General features: G+C 38.4%; 1 protein-coding gene across 2 annotated transcripts in view; it reads right to left on the bottom strand.

Annotated features, from left to right (window-relative positions):
- HS3ST5 (heparan sulfate-glucosamine 3-sulfotransferase 5) overlaps nt 1-16,442 on the bottom strand; it is a 197,224-nt gene that overhangs the window by 89,784 nt on the left and 90,998 nt on the right. For both annotated transcript variants that reach the window (XM_071741124.1, XM_071741123.1), the window contains one exon: nt 8,468-8,675. The gene's annotated coding sequence lies outside the window, so the exon portion shown is untranslated. The remainder of the gene's footprint in view (nt 1-8,467; nt 8,676-16,442) is intronic.

The following is a 16,442-nucleotide window of genomic DNA, read 5'->3' as shown; positions in this document are numbered from 1 at the left end:
TATCAGAACAATGGGCAAGGACACTGGAAGCGTTCGGCATCCTTTAGTATACACATCTTGCATCTGAGTTTTAATTCCATTTTGGGGAACGAAGGAAGATTTCAGCTTGAAAGTAACAGTTAAAATCTAGAAAAAATTGCCAAGCAAACCAACAAGTATAAATTCCCCAGGGAACACAGTATTTTTCAGACAGCATTTCCTGTGAGTCTCCTAGCTGATCAAAGCACATCAGCTCTCATTACACCCCCTTGAAAGCAAAATGTTCATCCCTCAGCTTCTCGTTTGCAAAGACTCCAGGAGGCAGAGGTTTACCAAGAAATTGTTCTGGGGTGTTCGCTGTCCCCAGCTCCACTACTCCCCACAGTAACAGGGCATTTTAGGGGGAGACAACATAAGTAGACCCCGAAGTGGATCAGCTGGCTATTTATTCCTCAAAGGAGCTGAGTTACACAAACGGTCAAAGAAAAAAATTTCCCAGATTTCTGGAGGAGTCCCCTGTGCCCTTTTAGCTGGTCAGACTGCAGTCAGGATTTATGATGCTATCTTATGATTTGAGCAGTGAAACAGAAGAAATTCTACATTGTTTCCATGCCTTCTCTAACAAGCTCTGCCTTTTAAGTACCCCTCTAGGAATATACACACAATTTAGAAAAACAAATGCTTTATTCATGATAGCAATAAGTACAGCATGGCTGTACACATACGAACTGAAGAGTAGTTTTGCATTTTTTAATTTTATTCCTTCCAATAACTACATGTTCCTACAAGTGCCTCACAAACGTGCACTGAGTTTTCTACACAGATTTTAATGGAGAATATTTTCAATAGTTTTCAAAAAGTGAATAAAGCTGTAATAAACAGCACAGCTGGTGAGCCAGTGAAGAGACTAGAAGGAATTACCAGGAGGAAAGTGTTATAGGAATGTATTTTCCGTATAAGGCCCCAAAGTTAACCAACTAAGATTAGTTGTCCAGTTCATATATGCATAATATATATGGAAAATAATCAGTGTGACATAAGTACTGTCTAAAAACACCTTTGCTTTTGAGACAGAAATTTCTCTGACTAGCATCTACCAAAAACCACCAGTACGAAAAGTAAAAAGATAAAGAGCTATATTATCATTTTACTCTTGCTTACTCCTAAGTGTGAACTGGTGGACACCCAAGAGAAATATTTAGAGGAGCATGTTTGATTTTTGGTCATGTTGTGACCTCAGAGAATTCAGAGGAATAAGCTGCAGGTGACTGCTTACATCAATGGAATTCACAGCAGAGAGACCCCAGGATGTCTTTTTTCTGCTCTTTGTTTAGGGAATTGAGTAAAGCAAAGATAATATTCTCAGGGAGAAGGTTCACAATTTTAACAATGAATACCAAGTTTTACAGCTGTTTCTCCTCCATAATGATTCTGATAACTTTTCATTAATATTTGGGACCAGGCTAGAAGATCTACTACCAAGAACAGAACTCTTAATTTTAGAAGGCATGCAGAACTAAAAATCCTATTATGTTTAAATGATTCCCCCTTCTTTGTTCAGAAGGCTTAAAGTATTTCTTGCTGTCCATTTGTGGAAAAAGAAGATGTAATCATACGGGCTGCATACGGGCTGCATTTGGATCAAGAGATCCAAATGAATGTACCTTTGAGAACATGATCACTCCTTCCTACCCAAATCCAAATAGGAGAATCAGAGACACTGCAGTTCAGGAGCAATGTTTTCTCACTGTGAAGAGTGAAATAGCCCTGAATACAATGAGTTATATCAACCCCTTATAATGTATGCAGGATTCTCTGTGGCTAGGCCTTTCTTTGTCTTGGAGGCACAGAAGAATTTTCTAGACTTTTTAATTTTTACTGCCTCATCTTCTAAGCTCACTGAAAAGCTAAGAAAGACTGAAAAAAACCCTGTGTTGCAGATGCTTTTATCTGGAGTGGGAAGACTACTTGTGCCACAGCTAGTGCCACAGCTGAGACACGTGCTTATCCCAACCTTTTTCCAAGGATGTGTACAGCCTCATTGCAAACTGATGCTTAAAGGCATGCTCCCAGGAATCTTGCTCAACTGCCTGTCTGGATCAGTTCTGTCTTTCAACTAGTATTGTCTGGATTTCATCCAAGTTCAATCTCAGCCAGATGCTCTTCTCCAGGAGCCCCTTTCCAATAGGCAGTGCAACATCTTTGTGATGGCTCTGGTTACATCTGTGGAAAATGAGATATACACTTGGGTGTCATCTGCCAAGCCTGGAGCAGCTTAGCCTCTCTCTGAACAATCTTCTGGAAGTACTGGAAAGGGATGTAGGGAGAGGATTTATAGCCCTGTGGTCAGACTGCAGGTGCAGGATGCTAGAGAAAAACCCATAGTTTTATCAGCTTTGTGTTGGGCTCTTACTGAAACCAGGTTTTGAGTCTGAAATTTATGTAAGATTGGGATTAGCATTTAAAGGAAGAAGAAAGATAAATAATTCCTTATCCATGTCTGAAATTAAAAAGTATTTTCAAATTAACACAGGCACAAGAAACTGAATTAATAATGCTGGCAAGTGGAAACATAGTGCGCAATATAACTCTCTGGATAAAACAGACAGAATAAAGACTATTGTTTCTTACTGCAATATATTTTGGCCACTGTGTATTTTACACTTCATTTTATGGTGCAGAAGATATTATTGAAAGAACAGCTTTACTTGATAATTTTCTTGTTTTGTAGAGCTGATGTATTGAAAAGGTTAGTGTACTAAATTTAAATTTTTCTGCACTGATTATTTCTTACTCCAATCTCTCCTTCCTTATTCTTAACCTCTTTAAAAATAAATGATATAAAATAGGACTTCTTTTTGACAATTCTAGTCAGAAAACCTCACTTTCCTTGCTGATTTTCATGCTCTACAAGCTTTGCCATCATAAACCACTTTGCATGTATTAAGAAAGAGTATTATATTAGATGAGGCAATTTAAGTGTATCCCATTTCACTTCATGAAACTAAGCAGCTTTGCATTATAACTAAGTTGAGCTAATGAGAATATGCTTGAAGAGTGTGTTACCTGGAACTGAAGTTAGCTAGTCATTCAATACTGCAACCTATGAGTTTGCAAAATGATGGCAGGAACCCTGCTGTGAGGGAGATAGGAAAATTATTATAATCTGCCTTCCTAAATTGAATGAGTATTGTGCTCAGCAGAGGCCTCTTGACTGCAAACAGTCTGAAATTACATCCTGCTGTTTAAAACACTTTTTTTCAAAGTGAGTAAAAATGCCCACTTTTTCCTAAATCTTTTTTAAATCTTATGTGCATAAAATGATTGAGAAAGAGAAACTCCTATATCTTTCTCTTCCTCTTGTAAAAACTGCTTGATATTCACATTTTTGATAGCAGAGACAAACTGCCTGGAAGTCATGATTTTATACTTGATCTTTTATTATTAGGTTGATAAAGCTTATCAACATATCTTCCTTATCACTTTTTTACTAAAAAACAAATTCCATGTTTACAAGTTTCTTATTTGTACAAAAGAATTTATTCAGATTAATAGATGTGAAGCTCAACCAACTAGTGAGCTAAAACTCATGTGCAAATTTTCCAGAAAAGACTATACAAAAATCAGCAAACAATTCTGGTTTCAGGAGGAAAAGAGTTCGTTGTCTTCCTAGTAGCTGGTACAGTGCTGTATTTTGGACTTAGTATGAGAACAATGTGGGTAACACACTGATGTTTTTGGTGTTGCTAATCAGTGCTTACATTATTCATGGACTTTTCAGCTCCTCAATCCCTGTCTGGGAGGGCACATGTCCAGGACAACTGGCCAAAAAGGTATTTCTTACCACATCATGTCATGCTCAGCATATAAACTGTGGCCACGCTGGCCAAGGGGTGCATCTCAGAAACTGAGCCAGTGAATGGTGAACTATTGTGCTGTGCACCCCTTGTTTTGTATATTTTTTGTCATTATTATCATTATCATAACTGTCATCATCTTTCTTTTCTGTCTTACTAAACTGCTTCTTTAACTCAACCCACAAGCTTTGTTTTTTTTTTTTTGGTTTTTTTTTTTTTTAATTTTTTCCCTCTTATTATCTCCCCCATCCCACTGGGGGAAAGTGAGCAAATGGCTGTGTTGATGTTTTAGCTGCCTGCCAGGTGAAACCACAGCTAGCAAGCAGACATGGTGAATAAACTTCTCCCACAAGAGTGGCATGGAATGCATAACATTATTCATTTGTTCAAATTCTTAATCTCAATTAAGCTAGAAGTGATACTGGAAAGAGGCCTGGGGTTAATACTGGTGGTCACAGTAGTTTGAACAGCAACAAATACTACACACACTTGGCATGGCAATCTGCTTGAGATTCCCAACTGGAAAAGTGTGCTGCTCAGTTTACTCTCCTCAAGTTCTCTGTCTTTCAGCAGTAACCAGTGAAAAAATTAAAGGAAAATCATAGAATCATACAACATCCAGGGTCGGAAGGGACCCTTAAGATCATCCAGCTCCAACGCCCTTGAATGGTAGGAACACCTTTCACTAGAGAAGGTTGCTCAGGGCTCCATCCAACCTGGCCCTGAATACTTCCTTGGAGGGGGCAGCCACAATTTCCTTGGGATGATGGAACAACTTCTGTGGACATCAGTGCTCCACAACTAGAGTCAGAAGAGGTCTCAGCTTTGTGATACTCAGCCTCTTCTGTAAGAGGCTTCTATGTTTGTAAGCTGAATGGACTGGAGCAAATCCTTTTGCCCAGAGTGTGGGTGACCCAGGATCTCCACCCCAAAATAAGGTGGCCATATTCCTAACTGCTTCCTGTAAACTGTCCCTATCTCATTCTGCTCCCTGAATTCTACCCTGGCATCACATGTGATGGTGGGGCAAAACCAATCTGGGGAATATTTGAACAGATGGGATGGATGAGCAGGAGCCAGGGATAAAACTCATGCCCAAACCTTATTTTGCTGCTATAGGTAGGTGTACATCAGCTTTAGGCTTGCTGATGAGGCATCATGGTTGAGAGGAAGATGTGGTTACTCTTGTGTGAAAGATACTTCTTAGGAGAGCCAGCAAGTCAGGCAAAGGTGATAACAAGGGCAGAGACATATCTTAAACACAACCTGTTTTTCTGGAATTCATAGAATCATCATAGAATCATAGAATTGGCTGGGTTGGAAGGGACCTCAGAGATCATCAAGTCCAACCCTTGACCCACCGTTGCGGTTGCTAGACCATGGCACTGAGTGCCACATCCAGCCTCTTTTTAAATATCTCCAGGGACGGAGAGTCCACCACTTCACTGGGCAGCCCATTCCAACACTCTATCACCCTCTCTGTAAAGAAATTCTTTCTAATATCTAACCTAAACTTCCCCTGGCACAACTTAAGACCATGCCCTCTTGTCTTGTTGAAAGTCGTCTGGGAAAAGAGACCAACCCCCACCTGGCTACAACCTCCTTTCAGGGAGTTGTAGAGAGTGATGAGGTCTCCCCTGAGCCTCCTCTTCTTCAGGCTGAACAGCCCCAGCTCCCTCAGCCTCTCTTCATAGGGTCTGTGCTCGAGTCCCTTCACCAGCCTGGTTGCCCTCCTTTGGACCTGCTCCAGGACCTCGATATCCTTCCTGAACTGAGGGGCCCAGAACTGGACACAGTACTCAAGGTGTGGCCTCACCAGCACTGAGTACAGGGGCAATTTAAGATATCTTATACTGAGTTGCAGTTGTGTTGCTTTGGATTAGGATTCACAACTCTGGCCTACTTTTGAAATGGTACATAGATGACCTCCGTTTTTCCTTCTTGCAAAATATATCTGAGAGAAGGCATTTTTTTCCACACAATAGGTCAACTTCCCAAGACATGGAAAGGTAGAATTCAGTCTTCCCCCTGTTGGGGGACTCTCCTCCAAACCTCCTGGAAGAAGCTGTAAACTCCAGGACTTAAGTCTGTGTGCTGTAGGGTTAGAAGAAAATCTCTGAGATCAATTTTAAATCTGGGGTTATGTCATACATTCCTACTTCATAAGACGTCATTTTGTGTGTATGTGTGCTTCTTTATTAGATGTGCAACTTTTCTTTTGATTTAATAATTTAATTTTGATTTTTTTGATTTAATAGAAGTACTCTGGTCAGCATAAACACCACTTCTATCAGGGTAATTTCTAACTTTTACTACCTGGGCTTCTGCAGGCCTTGTGGATAAATCTGGCTGCACTTGTGTTCTTGCAATAGGTAAAATTCAGTCAATATCATAATTCACCATGGAAAAATTTGACAGTTTATACTCCATTGGAGTTGCAGCCAGTCAGATAGTTTAGCTCAGTCTTTTAGATCTGCACTCTTTAAATTTATATATCTATTACCTAACAAAAAAATTTGTTCTACAATTTACAAAACAGTAGTTGTAACATTTGTTTTGTCATAAACTACACAATTATTTTTTGCATAGTTTTCCATCCAAATTTATATATAGGTAATAAAGAATGTGCCTTAATAGCAATACTGTCATCAAAATGAAAGCTGTATAGGATCTTCCAGAACTACCTACCCTAATACTGCAAGACTCCTTCCACAATTGTACTGAGTTTGCAGAACCCATAATAGCATACATTATATATATTAAAAAGTCCACAAAAATATGTATTCCAGGAATCCCCCAGGCATGAATGTATGCATGCAGTGCAAGGATGTGGATTTCACAACACTTGACATTTGAGCTCTGCAACTGTATGAGATATTAACCTCTAAGTACATAGACACATGTAAATGATATACTATTATTAAAAGCACTTTACACATTAAACCTACAATATATAACTTATATGAATTTTACTTTATTGGAAAATATTTAGGTATTAAAGTGAGGGCACTCCACAGAACTAATACAACTCTCCTTCCTATGCAAATCTTTGCAAAATCTTGCATTTCCTCTAAGATTCTGCTTTTAAAAGGAGTTTGTATTTTTGTAATAATGTTCTGGCTCCTACTGAACTCTATAACAAAAACTCTGAGTAGCTTCAATAGAATTTAGATGAAACAAAACTATATGGTTACTTTTTTCGTCTCTTCTTTTATCTGGAATAGACATTTGGTGCCAATGGGGAAACAGTTCCTTCTGATGAAAGATGATACTTTGTCATCTATTTACTTTATACAGGGAGTAGGCATTTAGAATGGAAACAGAAATGCTAGCTAGAGTAACAGACAGATGAGATTGATTGTAAAGCTCTTATAGAGATGATATCACTAGAATCCCTCCACCAAAATGAGAAAGCAAAACTCAATTCATGGAGTTCTAATTGCATCACATATTAGCTCCATCTATTTTAGCCAATAGGCTTCCTGAAATAATGTGAATAGTTTGTAGAGATGTTTAGTAAGAACAAATACTATTTTTAAACTTTTTTTTTTTTTAAATGGCCAAATCAAATAAGATGAGATTGACAGACTAAAACTGAAAATAATTTTGCCCCCTCCGCTCCCAAACCCAGACAGAGCAATACTCATGAAGAACATTCTGCAAAAAGTGAAAAACAGATGGTAATATTAGAATAAAATCAAGTTTTCTACTGCACATTTTGTTATCCACATCATTATAAACATTTTTTATAATGTTATGATTAATACAGAAAATCCTGATATATCTTTATGATCTTGTTACTTTCCTTGTCACTTACGTGTCTGAGACATGACTTGATGTACACACATGCCCACACACATGCATCACCTTTCTGAACATGTATCTGTTTGCAGAATTGTTTTTTCTACGTTTTAGATCATACCACAGAAAAATTCTGTCAGTGAACTGACATACTGATTCCGGGTGCTTTCCTGAGGTGGCAGGGTGGTGACAGACTAATACCTATAGATTATATAATATTTTAACAGCGATCAAGGGACAGAAAAAGCATTTTATTAAAATGTCACCACTTTCAGGAAGTGAATAGATGCCATTAGGAAGCACTGTATATTTTTCATTATGTTACACATGTCTTCAGCATGTCCCTGAAGCCTGCGTGCTATTTAGCTCAACTAAGGACACAGGTAGACAAAAAACAAGCCCCTCATCCCCACTGACTTCAAACAAGGACCATTTTGTGAACAGAGGTAAGTAAAATACTGTTCTTGTTCCCTTTTTACTAGTCATACTTATATGTGACTGCAATGCACTAGATCAGAGTAATTGCAATTCACTAAACCCAAGCCTAGCAGTAATACCACTAAAATGGCTAATGTCAGTCAAGCTGAGAGCATGTGTAGAACTTGCTCTGGTTGGGGAGCAAGTCATTTAGAGGGCTTTAAGTTGCACCAGCTCACTAAGTACATTTATCCCATGGCAGTTAAAAGCCTGATCTCAATTATATATGTAATGTCAATCACTGTTTTATCCACCTGTGGCTATGCTTAAGCAACAAGCTGAAACATACTCTGCACTGGTAATTGGTAAACAAAACAGTCCTGAAACTTCAGGATTTTTAGGAATACACTAACCTTTGTGTCCTTATGCACATCCAGGAAGTCCAGTTCATCTATTTTTGATGAAGAACATTCAGGATGAATTTAGCTCATCTGTTCCAGTATTCAGTCTCAAGAAGCCTTCAAAGCTTACTGAAAAGACCAGCCAAGGGATAGAGCAACTGCAGGTATGCAGATGGAAAGATCAGACATCTCTGCTGAAGTGCTGTACAACTCACTGAGCCTGTATGAAAGAGAAGATGTTTGCTGCATATTTGAAAAAAAAAAGCAAAACAAGACAACAATAAAAAAATCACTTGGTTTCTTTCTTTAAGACTAAAAAGAAATTTTGTGCAGCAGAGCCCCAGAGGAAGTACATGCCGGCTAAATCTTTTAGAAGTGCTGTCTCAGTATCTCGTAAACACTGGCAGCCTGGATTCTGGAGCACAGGTTAGGGAAAGGAAGGAAAATTACAGCAAATGTATTTCACAGTAGTAAGACTCAAACAAAAACCATTCCCAATAACAGAAATCTACTAATTACATGTTTTTTAAGTGGGCTACAGGAAAACGGAAGTCAGATAAAGTTAGATTCTTAGTGGCACAAGGAGATATACTGCACATGCTACTGCTGCTCCCCTGTCTTTTAGCCTTGACATTGACCTGAAATGTATTTTACAGACATTTTTTAAATCACTGGAAAAACTACTTTTACACTGAGAATAACACCATCTGGAGAAAATGCTAAAAGTATTTAATGCATTTAGTATCTAGTAATAGTGAGAATGGATTGCCTGTTCTTTTTATTTTGCTTTTTTTTTTTTTTTTTTTTTTTTTTAAATTATCTCTCTATGCCTCTGTATTGAAGAAATGGGACACAGACACAAATGTGACTGTGTTATTTAATTGGAAACTCTGTACGGTACTACAATTTCTAGCTTTAGACCTTCTCTACTATTTTTAAGGTAAATCAAGCCCCAAGGAATGTGGAATACAGTTAAGCCCTCAAAATCATCAATACGAATATGAGTTGCCAAAAGTTATTCACTCTGTAATTATTCCACTAGTCGGGAAATAACACTTCTGCGTGGAGAAGCAGAATTCAATCAAAAGGTTTCTACAGAAATATTGCAAAGAACAACCAGTTTGAACATCTTACAGTATGGTCAGAGTTAATAAAGTGCAGATGCCTTTGCACACTTGCAAGTAAATTTTGTTTTATGTTTGATACACCAATAGAAGAATGTAAAAATGTGCAACACAGAAACTGCAGGATCTGATCTAAGTCTAGGTAAACAATAACCATCCTTTTCTTGCAGGGAACTTTTTATTTCACTACATAATTTACATTTACATTGCATAAACTCCTTACTTGTCTCAAGAGTAATTTTTTTCTGACTGCTGTTGCCTATATAATACATGATTTACAATGCTGAATTATTTGTTTTTCCACAAGAAACATTTATTTGCCAATAATTTATCAAATAAATGTCTTCTGATTGAGCAATTTAAAAAATGTAGGCAAACCAGTGGCAAAAGACACTAAGCAGCATATTACAATTATACAATAATTTGAATTCAAACATTAGACCAAACTGATAGTGTCCCAAAAGCCCTCTTTTGATAGCTCAGTTTCATAGAGTAAATGCTCAGCTGAATTAACTAATGAAACATCTCATTCTGCCAGTACCATGAACAGTTTATTTGAAAACTAACATGTTGGTGCCCAAAAAACCAGAGAAACAAACCCTACAAAACCTTCCTATTGTACAAGCTCTCCCTAGAAATGAGATTAATAGTCACATGGAGAAGACAAATGTACTCTTCTCTCAGATGTCTGAGTGGGACTTCAGAAATGAGAAGGGTCAGATTCCTTTGTTGTCAGTGATAGTTAGAGATACAGATTGTAGCATTAGACCCAAAGTGTGTTTGCCATCACTTGTTTGTGCAACACGGACAATGAGGGAAGCAAATGTGATAAACCCTTTATGAGGAAGCTCTTAAGAGCTTAGGACATGTCAAAAGTAAATCATGCTCTGTGATACACAGCTTTCAGCTAAGCTGACCACAAGGAACATGAAATATATTCTAAGGGCTGTGTTTCAACAGTTTTCACTACATTTGAGGCTTTAGAGAAAAGAAGGATTTGAAAATACTTTTGGAGGAAAGCAGCATATATACATTTCCCCCCTTTTCCCAGAAGTGTATTACATGAAATAACTCAGGGACAGTACTCAAGTCCCCTAAGAATAATGTTGCTGAAAGTCCTATCAATTTATAGGCATTGTGCAGTTTCAGAACAGACTGATTTGCCAGCAGGCTTGAGGAGACTAGTCAATAATGTGTTGACAGTATGCAAACTTATTTATAAAATGGATACTGTTGAGTTTAAATGAGACACATATTCCGCCAAGAATAGATTATTTTCAAACTTAGTAACAGATATGATTTCGCTTTTGTTATTTGATGAGATATCATATTGATTATAAACAATAAGTTTCAGAACTGACAGATCTACCAACAAAAGCCACGGCTCAACAGGGGATATATGCAAATATCAATATATGTAATTATACATAATGATCATGAATGTCATCAATTTATTTACTCTGAGCAGTTTAAATGAAGGCAGATGAAGTGAAAAATCAAATTAAGTGGGGTAACAATAATTTTTTCCTTATTTGATTTGTGGTTGAACTCTTTCTTGTGTTAATGAGAACACTACAGATTTTTGCTTAGTGAGCCTCTGTTTTTGATGCACATATACCCCTTCTATCCTTAAGTAGACTAAATTCTTTGGTTAATGTGCCCTCTGATCCATGCCCAGGATCCATAGTGGTCTCCATGCCCCACCAGGGGGCAAAAGAACATGGTAGATCCAGCTACATTTAGTTCTTTACCAGTGTATGATTCTGTTCAACACATTGCTTTTCTTGTAAGGGTGCTAGCATTAGTGTCAACATCACTAGCCAGAAAGCTGTGTCATTCCTTTTGCACAAAAAACCCCCTTCTGGTTTCTTTCTTTGTAAGCTAGAAACACACAGATATATCCAGGGGCCTTATCAATAGAGAAGAAGCAAAATTTTTAGGGATGCAAGCAGTTCTTGCATGTAAAGACTTAGCTTCTGTTTTAGTCCATGAATTGCTGTTGGGTCCCTGTCCTCTGATTGTTCCCACTTGCTTCATGTTACTTTACTCCTGGACTCCCTTTTGAAATGAGCTGATTCCCTATGTGTCCTTGGTAACACTCTTGCCATAGTTCACATGGACATCACTCCCCATAGGGACTGGGTACCTTCTGACCTACACAGTTTGAAGGTAACTCAGCCAGCTGTGGTCTTCACATACTCTCACATGGTTCTATGATTCCTCTCCTGCATTTCCTCCGTTCAATCAGTAGAGAGAAAAGAGGACAGAAGGTCTAAACAACATGAGAATAACGAATGGAAGTACATGTATTGTTCCTCTCCATTAAGAGAGCAAATGCATTACTCAGCCACTTGATGACTTAAAAGCATTTCAAAAGCTCATTGAATTCAAACCAAAGGATGTTGTCTGTCATTAGGCATTATTCAAGAGGAGTCACCAGCACTGTTTAAAGGTTTGCACTATTCCAGGCCAAGATGGTTCCCACTCCTACCAAGGGTAGTTGGATGCTGGGTACCTTTGTGGCTGCACCAGTCAGTGTACAGTGTACAGTACAGGCTCCAACTGTTAAAAATTCCAGGTCAAAGAATAGCAAAAAATAATATCTGCTGAAGGTTATGTTATATCTGCTTGAGTTGGTTTACCGATTTCATTCTCTGAATCTGTTAGATGCTCTTTTTTTTTTTTTCTTTTTGTATATGTGTGTGTGTGCTTATTTCAGATATAATAAAGCACTCTGCAAGAAATCCTGCAGAACCAGATAAAAAGATACAAGACTCCTGATTCTATAAAGGCAGAATTTAAAAACAAATATTAAGTTTGGATTAGCTTGTTTGGCCAGAAAGTAGCAAGCAACTGAAAACTTGTACATTTTAAGAAGTGACCTCCTCCTTCTTACCACACAAAAATTTCTCTCTCAAACAATTCACAGAAACTGGTCACATGTATACACCTGGTCCGTTGCAATGTAAAATACAATGAGTTAGGTTGAACCACAAGAAATGAATCATACTTTATGCTTCAACATAGTGAGACAGAAGACACTAAATCTCAAAGGGTAGACCTTTTTTCTCTGTATTATTTATCATTATGATCTCTGGCAGTATTAAATTTCCAAGGTAATTCTAAACACCAAATATCATTCAGACCAAGACCTAATGAACATATGTCATCATTTGATTTTAGTGCTATTCTAAGCTCACATAAATATGAAAATTAAATGACATAGAAGTTAATGTACATCCTTCTAGAGCATGTCACATCTCAGTATTTTAAATGAAACTTATATAAAAGTTAAGGTGAATAAAAAGCATCCAGCTGACTACATTTCTTTCTAGGTACTGCTGTGAAAACAGTAAAAAACAACTTTAGCTGCTTCCATGGCAATGAAGAGGCTTCCACAGCAATGAAGATGCTGTTCTGGCAGTGAGTGCCATGGTTGCTCTGTAGGGTTCAAGTCATACTCAGAGCTGGTCTGTACAAAACCTATGAATTTGCCATGGCTGCTATGAAAACACATAGAGAAAGTGTGATTGGGTACAAAGAAAAAAAGTAACACTTGAAACATCTAAGGTTCTCACTTGCACATATTTTCACCTCCTGGCTTCCCTCTTCTCCATGAAAATAATTTTCAGAATAGCCCAACATTTCTGAGCCTATGGTATATGTACAACCCTGACAATCAGACTGACCCAATTTCAAAGAATCCAGAGTTTCTGGTATTTTTACCTCTGGGGTAAACCTTTCTGACAGATTGCCTTAGGGCAGTAGCATTGAGAAGACCTCCAACGCCAACCTGCAGAGCTGAATGCAAGTTCCAGGAACTCACGATGAAATCTGGGAGGAATTTCTACAGATTGCTTCTTCCACCTGCCACATATGTATGAAGCAAAATCACCCTCAGGGAAAAAAAAAACCTCCATTCTCACAAATTTTGACATGTCACTTATTACCTATTCAGCAGTTATTCAGAATGCTCTAGAGATGTGAAAATATGTCATGATGACATGGCATGTCATTGTGACCACCACACCATTGCATACATCATCAGCTTTACACTTGCAAGTTAAATTTGGGTTGCACGATGGAATGAATTTTCAAAGAACTCAATAATTTGCCACCAAAAAGCTGAATACAAGCAAGCTGCATTTTTAAAAAGGTGCTTTTTTCCTTTGAACTCAAATTTGAGTGTGATAAAAGACATCTTGAGCTATTTGCATTACTGTGAAATAGTGGTTGCTAAAAACACTGTGCTAGCGTGCCCACATTTCAAAATAGGCACAATTTTCCCATTTCTCCTGTTTAAGTCAGGCAAGAAGTGGCATCAGCATTTCATGTTGAATAATGTGTTACTACAGTGTCAGCCTAGTGCAGTGTGTCTACACTAAGAAAATTACAAGGCTACAAATTCTCAAACTAAAATCACATTAAAAAAAAAAGTGTGAAATGTGTAGCAGATCTCTTGAGGTAATGGTCTGAAATATCAAGGTTCTAATGTAATAAATGTTTAATATGAAAAACAGGAATAAAATAGTCATGAACAAACTTTCTGAAAATACCCATTTACAGAGGTATGTGCAACAAACAAAACCTCATTTATACTTCAATACTATCCAAAATACCACAAAAAAAGCATGTATATACTTTTAATACACCTTATTCCATACATGCACTATAGGCTCCATATGTAGGTGTCATATGCAATTTATGTGGGTTCTTGTGTGCCAGCTCTGCAATAGTTGTGAAACTAAAATATCTGCCTGGGACAAGAGTACCTGCTCTGCTCATGTAAACAGAGCACATTAACACAACCATACAGCCAGATACAGCAGCTGAAGCTCTGACACATGATATGCAGGAATGGGTCAGTTTAATGAGGAAACCAGTTCTTGGAGGAAGTGAATGTATACATAACACTTGTTTTTTGGGGGCAAAAGGCAGAGGGTAAAAACAGCATACAGCATGATAGGTGTGACAGAAGTTTCTCCCTACAAAAACTGAATACATACAAATATCAGCTGATCTATCTCTTCAGCACTATTTACTCCATTTTACCCTGTAGTGCTTTATATAATCTCTAAGAGGGAGAGAACAGCTGCAAAACCATCATAAGGCATTCTTCACTTCTATGTCACGAGTACTCTGTCTTTCCTAATCCAAGAGCTCAATTTCACAGGCAAGTTCTTCTTTTTTTTAATGTTAAGCACTTTGAGGGTAGCTGTATATTTAGTGCTGTCTCCTATCCTCTCAACTGCCACTTCCATATATTCCAGTTATCTGGAGCTTTTAAAAAGAGATGAGAAAAAACTCTGGACTACTCACATCTGGAGAATATGACATACAAGGAGAGGATGACAGAATTGTGTTTGTTCATCCTTAAAAAGGGAAGGCTAATAAGAGACCATACTGTGATCTGCAGTCACCTAAGAGGAAGGTGTGGAAAAGATGGAACCAGATCTCAAAGGTGGATGGTTTAAAGGCAAGAAGCACCAGTCAGCATTATGCAGCACAAGAAATTCTGGCAGAATAAAAGAAAGATATTTTCACCATGAAGGTGATCAGCTGGACCAAGTTGCTCAGAGAGGTTGTGGAATCTCCATCCTTGGATATATATTCTAAACTCAACAGGATGAGGTTGAGCTACCTACTGTGACCAGCTTGACTGACCAGCTTTCAGCAAGAGGTTGGACAAGAGGCACCTCAAGGCTCCTCATCCCTGGGAGATTCCAGAAGTCCTGGTTCCTCTGACAGATTAAACACCGCATGCAGACCTGTTTCCTGCAAAATGCTGGATATGCTAGGGGAAAACAGTCTTTAATTTTCTGACTGAAATCCACACAGCAGTACTCCAAATCCCAAACTAGATCAAAGGTACATTACCAAAAGAGTCTCAGCCCTGTCAGATTTCCAGAGAAGTGCGGCCTCATGCAAACTTAACCCCACAGACCTGAGCTGACTTACAAAGATGCAGAGACTGTAGAGAGAGGCAAATACATTCCCAGTGTAAGTATTCAGTATTTGCTCACTAAAATAAGTTTATTACTCATTTGGGAACGAAGCAGAGGCCAAGTATAAAACAAGGCAAATGTCTCTCCTTGACCACTTTTTCTCCCTAAACTGATCAGCACATAAATGACATGAAATATCATTTTTTCCAATTCTGATTTCTCTGACTGGACAGTTTATTTGTTTTCCCTGTATTTTAAGCAGTTTCACATCTCAGTGTGAAGGCTTTTACTATGTTTCCAGTCAGGCAGTGAAAACAATCTAATCCTGCACTGAACCTCCTGGGGTCTGATTCAACCTCAGTGCGCCAGAGACAGCATTCTCCATACCCTTCCTGCCCACCTCTCCTCTCTCCTGGCAATTGCGGCAGCCCCATGTAACACCCACAGCTGGTGGGGAACTGGGATTTTCCATTGGCATGCCAAGGGATGGCTGCCAGGTGCAGGAGGCAGTGCTGTGGGTATCAATGGACTGACTATCTGGAGAGCCCCAAAAAGCAGCCTATTGCTACCCACACAGATGTTTAAACAGCCTAAATGGCCACTCTTTCAGAAATCAGCTCTGCACTTTGAGTGAAGACACTCTCAGCCATGAAGAATGAAAAAATATTGCCTGTGCTAACAAAATTACCTTGCTGTTTCCTGGTTTCCTTCATAAACACACACAGAAAAAATTGCTCTGCATCACCTAACAGCCGTGTTTGAGACAGAGAAGCAGCCTTTATTTCCAATTTGCTTTTATGTCAGTTCCCATCTTGCCCAAATGCTGCCAATCATCATTATATTAAGAGCAGATTTGAAAAGCAGCTTTTCTTTCCAGAGCAGAGGTATGCAGTCAGATGACATAGTTGAAGTTTCACA

Source organism: Heliangelus exortis, chromosome 3, assembly GCF_036169615.1.
Source record: "Heliangelus exortis chromosome 3, bHelExo1.hap1, whole genome shotgun sequence".
Taxonomy (NCBI): domain Eukaryota; kingdom Metazoa; phylum Chordata; class Aves; order Apodiformes; family Trochilidae; genus Heliangelus; species Heliangelus exortis.
This window is presented reverse-complemented; position numbering and strand designations above follow the sequence as displayed.